Source organism: Lissotriton helveticus, chromosome 2_2 (genome assembly GCF_964261635.1).
Source record: "Lissotriton helveticus chromosome 2_2, aLisHel1.1, whole genome shotgun sequence".
NCBI classification, from domain to species: Eukaryota; Metazoa; Chordata; class Amphibia; order Caudata; family Salamandridae; genus Lissotriton; species Lissotriton helveticus.
Window position 1 is genome coordinate 512426402 of NC_136060.1, and position 17218 is coordinate 512443619.

Below are 17218 nucleotides of genomic sequence, written 5' to 3' on the forward strand. Positions count from 1 at the left end.
AGGAAGAAGAAAACCAGAGACACCTCAGTGCTCCGCAACCCCCAGAACTGGTTTAGACTGGACCAAGGGCCTCCATGCACAAAGACTTCAAAGGACTTCAAAGACATTGAGGGGTATAAGGAAAGGACCCCTGACTACAGAAGTTTAGATTCTGAAATTCTGCAATCAAGAAGGAACCTCTGCTGGAAGGAGGACAGCTAGAGAACTAAAGGAAGACTGCCTTGCTGTGTGCTCTAAGGGCTGACCTGTTCTGCTGTTTGACTGGAAGCTGAGGAGGAGAAAGGGGCTTTGCTGTGTGCTGTGACCCTGCCTGCTTGAAACTGCCAAGACTCTGCTGTGTGCTGTGTCTGCAACTTGAATCTCCAAGGGCCTGAGAAGAGCTGGCCCCCTGTCTGCAACCCAGGGACATAAAGGTTGCCCAAGGACTGCAAGACTCTGCTGTGCCCCCTGAAGCTGCTGTGTGGCAAGGAGATCGTGAAACCTTGCCGGTTGCCTGCTTAGCGCACGGGCTGCTCTCTACTCTGCTTGAGAGCGCCGCGCTGACCCAGCCTGATGAGTGGCCAAGATCGGCGTGTTCATCGACACGCGGGTGTGGGGCTAGCCGGAGACTTGTGGGCCTTCCCAGTGCAAAGCGCACTGAAAACAACTGCCAGCCGTGTCACCGCCGCGGCCCGGGGGCCAGGAATACCCCCCCAAGATCGCCGATCGTTGGGGAGCTGAAGCGGCGAAGAACGAAGCCGCCGCGCTCCCATTGGGGGAGGGAGCCGAGCCCCCTCACTAACGTCGCGACGGGATTGGCCCATGCGGCGCAGCGTCATCAGTGGTGGTGGGCCGGGATTGGCCGAAGGAGCGGAGCGTCACGGCTTGACTGTCCCGGGAGCCGCTCTGCCATTGGCTGACTCCCGGGTGCACCAGAGGCTCGCCCAGACACCGCGACCGGATTGGTCCCCGTCCTCGGGACCCAGGGAAGTGTTGCGCGATCACCGCCGGACCCGGGAAGAAGTGACCTGCCCTCGCCGAGGGATTTCCCAGAGTGTCTTCGGCCCCGGCCTGCCGTCCCAGCCTTGAGAGCCTCGCCCGCTCCCCGCCGCTCGTTGGATTGTCGAGAGCAGGCGGGGGAGCAGGAGGGACCGGCCGGGACCGGAAGCGAGTGAGTTCTGGTGGGCGCAGGGCGCCTGGGGGCACACAGAGGAGCGAGGTGGACCCCGGGGAAGAAAAGAGCCCCCAGGCCTCGCGAGGAAGCGCACTTGCAGCGCTTAAAGGCCAAAAGTAAGATTACACGTGGCATTGTTTTCCTTGCTCGTTTTTAAGAGCACATTTTTGTTTTCTGTAGAACAATCAGTATTACCCATTTTAAGTACTGATTCCCAAAGAGACTTGAGACTGTTCTACGAACTTCCTGAAATTAAGTACCACCTTAAAGATTAACTGCAACCATTAAGATTTAAGCACAACATTTTTCTAATGAAGTGTTTATCGTGCAACTGCTTGATTTACCTTGCTGAAACTAGATAAAGTTATATATTTTTATAAAATATACTTACCTGTGTGGTCTCAGTTTGTGGTGGATTGGGGATTATTGTTGTGTTAAGTGCAAATGTTATCCACATTGCCTCTGAGTTTAGCCTAGACTGCTCGCGCCATGCTACCTAGAGGGTGAGCAGGGGTTATCTCAGAGGGCTATTCCGTCACCCTGACTGGAAGTGAGGGTCCCTACTTGGGCTCAGGTACTTACCTCTGCCAACTAGAGACCCCCGGTTCTAACAGAGAGCATATGCACTTTAGCACTGATCAGCAGTGGTAAAGTGCTCAGAACCAACAAACAGGCCAGACTATACAGGAGGAAGGAAAAAAGTTCAGGGATGACCCTGCAAAAAGGGCCAAGCCCAACACGGGTATAACTTCACAAGTCCATATCGTAACTTCATTTTTTTGTGAAGTTGGGTGAATATTGCGGTGTGCCACATGTAAGTACTTGGCATGGTTTACCATACACAGTTGTTTTCAAACCTAAATTGCACTGTCACCGCGCCAGACGACGAGCGCAAGGCTCACCTGATTCAGTGTCCACGTGGATGCCTCCGAGGATCCTCTCACTACCAACGGCTACGATATGCAGTTCGCGCTCAAGGCTACATGCTGCTTGGAACAGTTTGGTGCACGCATGCAGCGAGAGCCGCTCAGCATTGTGTTGTACTGCGTGCCGGCATCTTTGTCGGTGGCAGCGCGCAGATCTCGACAATACGATTGAAGTCGTTATAGTCGCTCTGCGTTTCAGCCGGTTGTTCTGGCTGCGCATGGAGCACATGGATGCATGGAGGTGCAGTCAATTGATAGCTTACTTTACAATTACAATGCAAGTTTCCAGGTGACTTTGGTATCACCATTCTAGTACTGAAGTGTTTTTTTTCTTTGGACCCATTCTATACTATATGCTAAGTTTGATGACCAGTTTTCAACGAGCTGTTCTGCATATTTCAAATATTCAACAGTTCTGCTGGATATTTCTTCTGACAACCTTCACCTTATTTACACATGGGAGAAGTACTTAAACAAAAACATTAGATGAAATATGGGCCAGTGTGGCATGATACAGGTGTGAGGTCGCTCACCGGAGAAGGGATTCTTTGTTTATGGTTTTGGTGTTATCTTGCCATGTTCTGTAATTTATTTATTTTTTGTCTCCTGCGCATTCTATGTCATTCTCAGTGTTGGCAAATTATTTAATAGGATGTGCATTAGTCCCTTGGTGGGCAAGTTGTTTTTTTTTACCTGTGGCAGTGTTCAGAAAGCCTTGCATTACACATGCTACACATTATGGCTACTCTTAATTTTTTTCTTTTGTTTGGGTGATTTTGACACATGTATACGGCTCCATGTTCATAGTGCTTGTGAGGTTGTTACTCTTACATTATATATCTTTTCTGGCACTACATAGCACATCACATATCCTACATGGGACTGTTTCATGGGTATTGTTTGCGCATTTTCTTTCGTCTTATAGGTAACCCTACATGAGCGGTCCTATAGTCTTAGTGGGTGGTCACCCCTTTTTCTTTTGGACTTTACACACCCTTACATGAGGGTGGTCTTAGTGTTTTAGTGGGTGGTGGTCGCCCATCTCTCGGTTTGTAGTTGAGCACCTTTACAGGAGGGATAATCAAATAGGTGGAATTGGCCTGTATTTGCATTACACGTTGCCTTCCTTTACATGAGGGATGGGAATGGGTTTTAGTCCCATTCTTATACTGTACATGACTAACCCTTTCATGAGGGACGTCAATATGGGTTAAAGTCCCATTCATATTATTTTCTGATCCTTGCATGAGCGGTGGCTTTATGGGCGCCAGTCCCATTTACACAGTTTACATTAAAAACCTTACACGTTGGACGTCTTTATGGGTTACAGCCCCATTTCTGCAAGTTTGACTCTTTCATGAGGGGTGTCAAGATGGGTTTTAGATCCATTTTCACAGCACACATTATTTCTTACATGAGGAATCCCTGGATGGAGTACAGTTCTCCTGTCCACATTTCTTTTTTTTTTTGTTCCCCTTGTATTAGGGTTTGACTTCCCGGGGTGCGTGTCACCTGTTGCTTCACGTTACGATTTTTGCCCTGTTTTAGGATGTATGATCGGGTGTTTTACAGCCATGTCTTCTGTGTCTTTCTGATTCAGTTTCTCATTCAATGCTCTTGACTTTCTCTTGGTCAGCTGTCTAGTTTCTTGTGACAGTTTTGCAAACCTTGTCTATATATTTCAATACCTTTTTACAATGCGGAGGATGGGTGATATTTCTTGTCTGTCTATTCATTCTCTCTGTTTTCTTTATTGTTCAGTCCATCTCGAGATGTATTTTTTAACTTGCATCCCTCGGTTCTGAACTGTTTTCTTTATATGTACATTTTTGTGTATAGTTGTTCCCACTTAGCATTGTTTTAGTTTCCATTTAAAAGGGGGAGGATATGTTATATCCTGCTTATGTAGTCCTGTTAATCCTATGTTACCTGGCTCTTAGCTGCTCACAGTGTAAGTGTTCTGAGTGGAATGTTGGTGTGGTGGAGATGATTGAAATGTGGGGGTGCCTGTGTGGAGTGACAGCCGGAGCAAGGGCTGAGCAGCGGGCAGGCTAACCTGTATCTAAGTCTTAATAAGGAATCTACAAAGATGCTCTTCGGCTACCTGTCTTACATCACAACTGATTCCATCCAGGAAGAGGCACAGAATCTGCCCTCGACATCTGGGATGGCCTGAAGAACACAATTGATTTCAACGGGGTTGCTGCGCTACTTCTCTTGGACCTCTCAGCTGCCTTTGACACGGTTGACCATGACACTGATACAAAGACTCTACGAAGCCGGCATAGATGGGACTGCTCTAGGCTGGATTGCTTCCTAGCTTCGCAGCAAAACTAATGTCATCAATACCCCACCTTTCTCGTCCAAACCGTACTTCACAAAAGCAGGGGTCTCTCGGCTCTATTATCTCGCTCGTGCTTTTCAACATCTACATGAAGTCATTACCAGCAATGATCAATCCATTTCACCTCACGTGCTAGAACTATGCAGATGACACGCAAATACTCCTTCAACTGGAATGCCCGAAAGACATTGGAAACTCGCCAATTTTCAATTGTCTCAGAGCCGTGGATCAATGGCTGACTTGGAGCCATCTAAAATTGAATGCTTCCAAAACAGAAATACTCACGTGTAGCAATTGTAATCAATATGACCCGCTTGCCGCCTGTCCTGATGAACTGGGATCACAGCCTAAAGTATTGAAGGAATTAAGAAACCTCAGAATGACCATGGACTCCACGCTATTGATGAATACTCAAGTGGGAAAAACTAGCAAGATCACGCGTTGTTTCTATATATAACTGTTAGAAATGAGGATCTCTAGTTAGTAAGGGGTTGGCACCTTTGTCCAAGTAGGGACCCTTTCTTCTAGTGAGGATAAGGGAGTTACAGTCCTAAAATAACCCCTGCTCACCCCCTTGGTAGCTTGGCACGAGCGGTCAGGCAGTGTGTAAAGCATTTGCATCTAAACAGTAACCCAGTGCAAGCACTAAAAAGGACACCACACCATTTTAGAAAAATATCCAATATTTGTATATACTTAAGACGACCACAAACTGTAAAAATACAGTACTTAGAAATCTTCAGTTATCAAAATAAACTTGAAGTAAAGTTCCTTGAAGTCAATAGCTCTGTCTGGGGCTATCACAGCTTTGTGAACAACAAATTCCAAACCGCGCTGGCTGATTGTGGCATCGCGGGCGAGCTACGGTGTCTGGAAGACCCGCAAAACTTTACCTTTAGAAATCCAGGAGTCGTCGGGCCCATTAAGTCACGCTCGTTGCAGATCGTTCTCCTTGCGGTTGAAGTCGTTCCTACTGCTGTGAGCTCCAAAACAAACACATTCTAAATCCTTTCCCTCTACTATACTTCCCAATCGAAACAGCTGACTAACATGTTCACTCAAATAACGTTTATATTTCACTATACTAATTCACCATTAATCCTTTATGGGTTCTGGAGCAGCATTCTACTTGCAGAAAAAGTGCTTCAACACCCCATCAGGGGTAGCAAGAGCTACATAAATGCAAACCTTTTCCCTCTTCTACCTCTCCACTATACTTTTCAATCCATATAGCTGCCTAAAATGTCCACCACTCAAACTACTTTCATATTTTTACTATACTAATTCCCCACTAATCCTTTCTGGGTTTCGGAGTAGAGTGCTGCTTGCTGAAAAAACACTCCCATTCCTCGTCAGGGGTAGTAAGCCTTGTATAAATGCAATTACAATACAATATACATGCATGCATACCAACATACACACATACATAAATGCATATATACATACATGCACACATACATACTAGCTACATTCATACAATCAAGCATACCCACATGCGTACTAGCAATACTTACAATCAAGCATACAGACATGCATACATACGTACATACGTATATACATAGATAGAAGGGCTTTCAAAGCTGGTGCACACGTGAAGTTTGGCAGATCTTTGTGTTTCTCTTCACTACAGATAAAACTGCATACACTTGTCACCATCACACTTTCACAGCTGAATGGTCATTATGTACCACACACAGACATATATGCATAAATGTGTATATATACATGCATGAATCTATATCTATATCTATATCTATATCTATATCTATATCTATATATATATATATATATATATATATATATATATATATATATATATATTATGCTCCCAAAGTGTCCACTCGACATAGAAGCACTCAACTCCAGGTGTTAAAGAGCCATTTATTGGTACAGAACAGGAACATCATACCAATTCGTTATTCCAGCTTATTGTCGTCATTTCGCCTGACGCGTTTCAGTGCCCTTCGCACTTTCCTCAGAGGCTCGACAGTCTTTGCAGGCACAGCTGAGCCACCGCCCATAAGTACACAATCACGCCCTCTGATGGGCTGCTTCAATGAGCAACGTGGAATTGTGGGTCAGGTAGTTCATAATAATCTCCCAAATGGGTGCCTTTATTTTCATGGCTGGCGATTAAACACCTGGAGTTGAGTGCTTCTATGTCGAGTGGACACTTTGGGAGCATAATATATATATATATATATATATATATATATATATATATATATTACTGAAAACCATAGGTTTGACACCAGTTATAGTTAGGTGGAAATTTTACTGATATAAAACCAATGAAATTCCACGTTCTAGTTAGTTGGACTCACTATAACTTGCGCGTGTAATGCACTGCTGATGACGTCACATATTACATCACTCATGACATCACTGATGACACCATCCTTGTGACACAGTGACAGACCTCCTTTCACTGTAATCTAACCCTTGAAACACATATTCAAAAATAGAAACTAAAATTTTCAAAAAAATGGATACCCATACCAGTTACAACAACCAATTCAATAATTCCATCATCTATATACACATGCACTAATTCACCAACAGTTCTATATAGTCACTCATACATATATTCACTAATCATATGTAGTGATACACCTACACATCCTGTTACACACCGACAGTCATCCAAAAGTTATTCACACACATACTCACACATGCAAATAAACTATTGAACATCCATTTATTTGCATAAACAGCTGTACACACACTACCACTTTACTTCTAAGGAAACTTACACATACTTACTCTCTTAAAAAATCACTTATAGAAACACATACTAATGTAAACAGGAACTCTTACAATCCCTCACTCTCACATATACTCACTTATATACATCAATATTCACATATACTAGATTAAAACATATGTAGTTACTGATAAAGACACTAATAAGACAGTCATTCACTCACTAACACAGACATATACACACCCATACAGTCCTGCACATATGCTGTCTTCAAAACACATACAAACAGAGACTCAGTCATTCTTGCATCTATGTACTAAGTAATACTCCCACCAAAGCATGCACACACTCATACTGATACTAAGAAAAACATCTAATAACCTATATACATACACATGTACCTACTCATCAACCCATGCAGCCACTTATACACAAAGTGAAACACTAATACATATATTTAAATATTTAAGCATTACTCACTAATATATGTATTCACTAAGATATTCAATAATATATACATATATAACACATATTTATTTTTCAGAAAGACACACATTCACTGGATGGTGTCATCAGTGATGTCATGAGTGATGTAATATGTGACGTCATCAGCAGTGCATTACACGCGCAAGTTATAGTGAGTCCAACTAACTATAACGTGGAATTTCATTGGTTTTATATCAGTAAAATTTCCACCTAACTATAACTGGTGTCAAACCTATGGTTTTTTCAGTGAATTTCATAGGTTTTGTAAATGCTACTTCCTAACTATAACGTGTGTAAAACCTATGGTTTTTTCAGTGAATTTCATTGGTTTTTAAAATGCTAATTCAGAAATATCTCGTGTATACAACCTATACTTTTGTCAATAAAGTTCTGGCAATATTTTTTTCTGAAACAAGCCGTTTTCTTCACTGTTCAAGTTGCATAGAGACTCCTTGTAAAGCGATACAGAATTAGAAAGTCTGTACCTTGCCTTTTTTTCAACGCATTAAAATTTGCCTCTAAATAAAAATAGCCTTTCTAAACTTTCATGCGCGACCCGGTGTGCGCACTCTCGGCAACAGTTCTCAATAAAATGGATAGCGCATTTCCAGGCTTTCGTGCGCGACCGACTGCGCGCACCCGCCTATATATTTCGTGAAAACTTTGCAGTCTGAACTTATTGAATTTCTTCATAGACCCATCAAAGAACTTATAATACGTCAAAGAGACTAAACCTAGGCTTCTTTTTTAATATTATGAACATTTTCATTAAATGGAGCCGAATGTCTTTTTAAACTTTCGTGTGTGACCGAATGTACAGACCTTGGTATTTTGAAAAAATATATAAAAGGTTTTATACTTTAACAATTGTATGCTTGAATCGAGCTCAGAAGATATATTAAATCCGGATATGTTTGGATTTACTCCTTTTCACGTTTTGAAACTTCGCTGAATTAGACCGCTACTTCCAAATAGCGTACGTGACCAGATACTATCACCGCGTACACGTCCTGAGACGCGCATGTGAAGTCATGTGACTTGAAAACAACACTTCCAATTGGTTCTTAGTAGTTTCTATTCTGCAATTTACACGGAGAACTCCACCCACTTCTCTCACTATCTTTTCTACTCTCAAAAGAGAACAACGTTCAACACCCTTCGGAAGACTTTGCTGAAATGGCTGCCGCCCCGCATTCATCTTCCGAATCTGAAGGAAATGAGCGACTACCTTTAAAAAGAAAAAAGGATTCTTTTATTTGGCAATTTTTCACTTATCCTGAAGAACAAAAGAAAGTGAATGCGCCAAAAGTTACCTGCACGATATGCAATAAGGTTCTCTCAAGAGGAAATCCAAGAAAAAAATATTCCTTTTCCATACATACCATGGTGCGGCATGTCAAACAAGTGCACCCTGTGGAATTTGCACAGGCATCGACAAGAGCCCTGGCCACGCTATTACCATCAGAGGTGGCCAGCACATCTTCTGGTGGACGACCTGTATCTCCATCGAGTGCTGTGATGGACTTGAGACCATATCTTGCAAAGGTGCACATGAAATGCAACGAGTGTGGAGAAATTCTTCTGTACGGAGAGCAGAGCCTCATTCTTACTAAACTAAAAATCGAGAGTCATAAATGCCCCGAGAAAAGATACATTTCATTTTGATCCTGTGTCACACATGAAAATGTTGTTGCAAGTTAAAAAAAAATCAAAAACTGCATGACACTCCTGTCAAGGTAGCATAGCTGACGGCCTAGGGGTGGAGGACCGTTGTGCAAATACCCCGGGGAGGACTCTGGATATGCTTGGTCCCTGAGATTCTTAGATGTCACTGCCTTCCACAAATGGCATAAGTCCTGGATGTTCGGTGCCATACTTGAGGGTTTGACCTAAAGACACGTCCTGCGGTGCCCTGGTCCAAAATCAAACAACATAACACTTGTTTTAAAAAAAAAAAAAAAAAGTTCTTTTCAGAACTAACTCATTGTACCAAAAACAGCTCCAGGAGCATATTATAAAGGGGGTTTATCTCCCCTTTTTTGGCTTTCATTTGTGCGCGACCGTGTGCGCGCACCCGCCTATATATTTCGGGGAAAATTCCCGATTGCAACTTATTAAATTTCTTCATAGACCCATCAAAGAACTTGTACTACGTCAAAGACAGTAAACCTAGGCTTCTTTTTTATTATTATGAAAATTTTCATTAAATGGAGCCGAATGTCTTTTTAAACATTTGTGTGTGACCGAATGTACACACCTTGGTATTTTAAAAAAAAATATAAAAGGTTTTATACTTTAACAATTGTATGCTTGATTCCAGCTCAGAAGATATATTAAATCCGGATATATTTGGATTTACTCCTTTTCACGTTTTGAAACTTCGCTGAATTAGACCGCTACTTCCAAATGGCGTACGTGACCAGATAATATCACCGCGTACACGTCCTGAGACGCGCATGTGAAGTCATGTGACTTCACAACAACACTTCCAATTGGTTCTTAGTAGTTTCTATTCTGCAATTTACACGAAGCACTCCACCCACTTCTCTCACATCTCTACCCTGTTATCTGCAATTGTGAACATCAAAAGGAGCTGCGCTACGCCCCTGTAAGAGGCCTCACTCCCACTGCTGCAACGGCTTGGCAGTCCTCCAGATGCACAGGAACAGCCCCTCCGATCCATTGAAGTTCTCTGTCGTGAGAGGCCTCACTCCCACTGCTGCAACGGCTTGGCAGTCCTCCAGATGCACAGGAACAGCCCCTCCGATCCATTGAAGTTCTGTGTCGGTCTCAATACCACTTACGAAATGAAAATAAGCACTGAAGAATATTTATGCTGTAGCAGGAGGAGTACTACATGCTTGCAGAATGCATTCTATTACCTATAAAAAAGTGAAACACCCACGCTACAATCATATAAAATTCTTCCTCTAAAGAAGCCTGTGAATAACTTTCGAACATCAGGTTAACCTTTTTTTACTCTCTCATCATTGTTAAAGATAAGTATTTACAATACTATATTAAACAATGCCATGATTTTTCCTTTTTAATTTTAAAAATCTTGCAATCTTTCACAAACCCAATACTCATGGCTTCTTTTTCGTGACAAAAATCTTGCAATATTACATACCTACATAGAATAACAGAAAAAACATAAAACTACAAAGGCCAAACAGTCTACTAAACGCGAATTTGTAACCTATGGGGCAGATTCATGTTAACTACTTCATACCCAGATATGCACCAGTTAATGTTCACCACAGTATGCTAGTGCTCCGTTACCCATGGTGTGCCACATTTGAAATGTGGCGCACCATGGTACAAAAACACCATACATGCGTAACACATCTGTGCTCAAAAACTAATACATTGCTAGAGTTGCATCGCAACTGTGATGCAGCTCCAGCAAGGCTCACCAATGCACTATATTCACAATGCTGCGTCAATACCTACGCCTGCTTCAAGCACATGCACAGTTTTGAAACAGCATGGGCCTGAAAGTCACTGAGTGAAATATCATACATTAGTCAGCCACTTTCAAGACGCATTCCTTCAGAGGAACACTTACCGGTTATTAGAGGTAGATCGTCCGACTCCACCGGAGGAGACCCCTAATAAAAAAGACATATATAAAATGCGGACTAGCCGCTGTATCGTGCTAGCAAACTTTAACTTAAAAATCGTTAGAAAAAACAAAAGAAATCGAGCAAAATCAGTAGGCCACTGATAGGATCTCTTTTTCACCTCGCTAAAATAGAAACATTAGCAACAACCCCTCATGAGAAATATGAAACTAGTGAGAGAAACCGAGCTCGACGCCATGATGGCTGCAAGATAGCTCGGCTCCGCCGCCCACCCCGCCCAAAATAACGACAAACCCTATACAAATATTATAAATAAATACAACACACCAGCAAAGTAACAGGGTAAAACGTTTTATTAAATAACTATTTACATGGCAGCCTGCTGCAACATGAAAACAACACTTCCAATTGGTTCTTACTAGTTTCTATTCTGGAATTTACACGCAGCACTCCACCCACTTCTCTCACTATCTTTTCTACTCTCAAGAGAGAACAACGTCCTACATTTTTCGGAAGACTTTGGTGAAATGGCTACCGTATCTCATTCATCTTCCGAATCTGAACAAAATGATCGACTACCTTTTAAGAAGAAAAAAAGAATCTTTCATCTGGCAATTTTTCACTTATCCTGAAGATCAAAAGAAAGTAAATGCACCAAAAGTAACCTGCACGATATGTGACTAGTTTCTCTCAAGAGGAAATCCAACAAAATATATTCCTTTTCCTTACATACCATGGTGCGGCATGTCAAACAAGAGCACCCTGTGCAATTTGCAGAGGGATTGACAAAAGCCCTGGCCACGCTATTACCATTAGAGGTGGCCAGCACATTTTTTGATCGACGACCTGTATCTCCATCGAGTGCAGAGATGGACTTGAGATATTTAACTATATATGGTCTATAACCTATGGTTTTTTCAGTGAATTTGCTCCGCCGCCCACCCCGCCCAAAATAACGAGAAACCCTATGCAACTATTATAAATATATACAACACACCAACAAAGTAACAGGGTAAAACGTTTAATTAAATAACTATTTACATGGCAGCCTGCTGCAACATCTCCGCCAGCAGACGGCGTGGGGTGCACTGGAAGGGAGAGGCGGCGCGAACGAGCCTCCCCCACCTCCCCAGGTGGAGGTTTCTCAGCTACACCCCAGCGCTTCACTGATCTCCTTGTCCTCAGTCAAGCATCAATAGTAAGATTTTCATAGGTGAGTGTAGGTTCATAGTTTGCCATCCACAGACTAAAAGCCTGGAGTGGCAGTGAAAAAACCATAACTAGGTAAGAAGGAACGCAGAGGCTGTAGGAAGGACTCTGCATATGCTTGGTCCCTGAGATGCTTCGATGTCACTGCCTTCCACAAATGTCATAAGTCCTGGATGTTGGGTGCCATAGTTGAGGGTTTGACCTAAAGACACGTCCTGCGGTGCCCTGGTCCAACCATCACATATACCTGCGCCAGGAGACGGCGTGGGGTGCACTGGAAGGGAGAGGCGGCGCGAACGAGCCTCCCCCACCTCCCCAGGTGGAGGTTTCTCAGCTACACCCCTAAAGACACGTCCTGCGGTGCCCTGGTCCAACCATCACATATACCTGCGCCAGGAGACGGCGTGGGGTGCACTGGAAGGGAGAGGCGATGCGAACGAGCCTCCCCCACCTCCCCAGGTGGAGGTTTCTCAGCTGCACTTCACTCGACATAGGCGGCCGGCTCCCGGGGTCCGGCGGAACTTTTAGCCTTTTGGTGACTCTTCCATTCTGGACCTTGTCCCACAATCCGTTTGACCTGAAGACACGTCCTGCGGTGCACTGGTCCAACCATCACATATACCTGCGCCAGGAGACGGCGTGGGGTGCACTGGAAGGGAGAGGCGACGCGAACGAGCCTCCCCCACCTCCCCAGGTGGAGGTTTCTCAGCTACACCCCAGCGCTTCACTCTACAAGCTGAGTTGCACCCGCTCCTGCGGCACAGTGCCTCGCTCGGCCAGCTGAATTACGCCTGCTCTTGCTATTACAGCGTCTCACCCGCCATCCGGCTGAATTGCACCCACTCTTCTGGTACAGCGACAGGCGGCTGCCACGGAGCTCAGGAAATGGCGGTCGGCTTCACAGACTTGGGCCTGGCCTGCAAGGATGGCTCTGGACAACCCTGGAACTCGGACGCTTGACTGCTACGGCATGGGCCCCATTCCCAAAAGCGTCCCATCAGCCTTGAAGATTCTACAAGAGTCACCGGGGCCCCCGACTCCCGCAGAGTTCCGGTGGGGAGCTTCTGCCATGATTGCTCGCAGAATGGCCACGACGTAGCCACGGGGTGCTCTCATGTTGACGCCAGCTTCAGTCTGAAACTTCCAGAAACACTGTAGCCTACCAATTCAATCAGTTCCGGTGCAGCCCCAACGACTTATCGCGTTGTTGCATAATGCGTCATATGACACGCTGCGTTAGCGCACCCGGAAGTGCTCCGGTGCGCGAGGCGCGAAGCGCAGCTTCCCGGAAGCAATCCGGGGCGCGGCGCGGAGCGCGTAACGTAAGCATAACAGGTCATGTGACTTGTTAATAAAACTTTTCATTGGTTTAGAAATATTTTTTGTCCCAAATGATGAAAACCCCTCCTTGTTTCCTCTTGACTCCTGCCCCCTCCCCAAGTCTTGCTCGGCCAGCTGAGTTTCGCCCACTCGTGCAGCCTACGACATGGATACGCCGGGGCGTTATGGATCAGTATGAGCAAATATACACTTGGGGATTCACAAGCAACAACAAGCCTTTGTATTTGGGGCTCTAAATCAACAACAGTGAGAGAACAGAACCGAACTAAGCACTCAGAGGCTACGTTTAAACGTAACATCTCCCCAAAGGTACATCACCTTACACACACATGCATCAATAGTATGATTTTCATAGGTGAGTCTAGGTTCATGGATTTCCATCTACAGACTAAAACCATAACTAAGTAAGAAGGAAGACAGAAACAGAATCTTCCTCTGCAACATCCGGCTCTGCATCGCTACTTACTTATAAATGCAGAAAAAACTCAACACAAGGGCTCTTTTCAGAGCCACCTTATATCAAAGCACTCAAACTTCTGATTTATCTCCATTTTCACACTCTTCTAAATAAGTGTGCGCGCACCCCGCAACTTTTTTCAAAAAAATATATATATATTTTCGCCTTTAAGGACCTTACTGCACACCCTGAGAACCTACGCAGCAAAACAATCTCTACCTTCTCCCCTTTCCATGTTCCAACGCTTTCAAATGAACAATATATTTACTCGCAGTGACAAAATGGCGGTCAACACCCGTGCGCACTTACAGATATATAATTGACTTTAACTTTAATTTTCTCAGCAACTACTGAACGGATTTACACCATTCCAAAAAAAGCGTAATCTGCGAGCCGGACTCTACAGTTTTGCCAAATTTCTTATAAACCCATTCAGCCGTTCGACCTGTAGCCGTGTCTAAACGTCCTATGGAAAATAACATGGAGAAAACAAGTTTTGGGACCCCCTTTTATCTCAGCCCCCGCTTCACCAATCCCCCCCAAACTTTCCGGGAAGGAGCGCAGCGGACCGAGCCATCTTCTTTGAGAAATTCGCAAAGATTCATCCACCAGAGCCAAAGTTAATCCAAATAGAATGTTGAGGATTTCCTATGGAAACTAGGTCCTAACTATAACTACCTACTGGCGACCGCCAGTAGGTTATATATATATATATATATATATATATATATATATATATAGATGCATGTATATGCGTGAATTCATATTTATATACATACATGCTTGTGTGCATGCATAATATACATATATGCATACATAAATACATGTACACATGCGTATTACATCGATGCATACATATATGGATACATACAAACATAAATACATACATACCTACATAAATGCATACTTACATACGTACATGCACAGATACATACTTGCATATATACATACATAGGTAAATAGGCCTTCCTAAGACACGCCTATGAATCTGGTCCACACCTGAGGTTGGACAGCTCTGTATTTCTCATCAGTGCAGATGCAACCACACACACCCGCTACCATCACCGGTCCACAGCTGAATGGTCATTATGCACCATATACATACTAGCTTACATACATACAATCAAGCATACCTACATACATAGGTAAAGAAGCCTTCTTAAGACGCTCCTCCGAAGCTGGTGCCCACGTGAAGTTGGGTAGATCTTGTGTTTCTCATCACTACAGATAAAACCACATACACTTATCACCATCACACTTTCACAGCTGAATGGTCGTTATGAATCATATACATACCTACATACAGACATGCATAGATATACACACACATGACTACTTGGGGAAATAGAAACAGAATACCTAATTCGTACAACGAACACGAGTGGGCGCGATACGCTGTTCTTTCGGAAATTAAGAAGCATACCATTGGATTTATCACGATTCGATGGAATAACTAATTCCTTTGTATGGATGGAATTGAACTCCAAAATGGAATTTTAGAACTTGAAAGAGGACAAATGTGTCTCACACATTGGGGCGACACTAATTTTAATAACGAGTGAAAAATAGGAGCTCATGCTTGCGACCATTTACTACGGAAAAGAAAGCTTATCATAAATATTGGAAATATCCTACATTCATGCATGAGCAATATCAATATGGGAACACGTGACTCATAGGTGCTTGAAGAGAGGGAGGAATAAAAACAAGCCTTGAAAAAGCCCTGTGGGCGAAACGCGCGTCAGCTGCTGTCTTCTGCTTGTGATTTGTGAAATTAAAAACAGACTTCGACCCATGAAGACTTGTTTGGATCACTCACTTATTTCTTCTTGAGACTTTTTCGGACTGAATTGCATAGGGCACTGAGACCTTACAGACTGTTTGGAGCAACACTTACATTACCTATATTGGAAATAATGATATTGGTGTGCTTAGGTATTCTGTTTGTATATGTGTGACCCAGGGTCTTTTTGATTCTGGGACTGAAGGACACTTTGGTGGGTAGGTGTCATATACCTTACGCGCACCCTAGCCATAGTTGCATTTGCATTACTAATTGATGTTCATATTACAATTGGCACAACTTTTGGGATGTGCGGCTCAATTTAGGCAAACCCATCTAATCTGTTTATACTACTTGGGGAAATGTCGATTTCAAACATTACAATTTTCTGCTCCAGATCCTAACCATATCCTGCATATGAATTTGGGGTTCAAGGGGCTTATTTATGAAATATTCATGCCGTGCGGTCCCCTTGCTGTGCTGCGTGATAGGGAACGGGCAGGAATTGAAATGGGCCGTGTTTAACATGCAGCACAGTCCTGTCTTTTCCCATCTCTGGGGCACAATGTGCTGCCTAGCACCAATGAAGGCACTCTTGTACCATGGTGCGAGGCGGCATGCGTTGTAAGCAGGGTTTTTTTGGTGCAGGAAGTGGCACCTTCCTGTACAAAATCAATCCTGCGAGGGGCATTTTTTCCTCATTCTACGTGTGCTGCAGAATGCAGCAAACCTAGAAAGAGGAACAAACCAGGAGAAATAAAGATAGTTCTTGTTACGTCTTGCCTGAGGATGTCAAGCGCTTCGATGCATTCACGGGTCTGCCAGTAAAGGTAGATCTGGGAATGGGCCAAAATCCACGGTTGGATGCATGGGAACAGCCAGGCTCCACCCATGGAACGCCTCCCTGGGGCAGAGTAACGCAACGCAGGGATGTGCGCTGCCCTGAGTTACTCTAGATTTATCAAGCCGTGCAGAGCCATGGAAGGGGACCCTGCGTGGCTCGATCAATCAAACTTAAGAGTAGTGTCGCTCTTGTGCCCCGCTGCGTGTCGCAAGGGTGACGCCTCTTTTATAAATATGCCCCCAGGATTTGTTCTATCGCAGCTGTGCACTGTCACAAAAACAACAACTGAAAGATGTGTGACAGTTGCTGTGTTGAAACAAGAGAATCTATTCCTGTGCTACAATGTACAACACATCTCTGTGCATCCCCTTGACTTTTTTTGTTTTC

General features: G+C 43.8%; 1 protein-coding gene across 1 annotated transcript in view; it reads left to right on the forward strand.

Annotated features, from left to right (window-relative positions):
* LOC144821925 (uncharacterized) overlaps nucleotides 1-17218 on the forward strand; it is a 68059-nt gene that overhangs the window by 13008 nt on the left and 37833 nt on the right. The gene's annotated exons all lie outside the window — the stretch shown is intronic.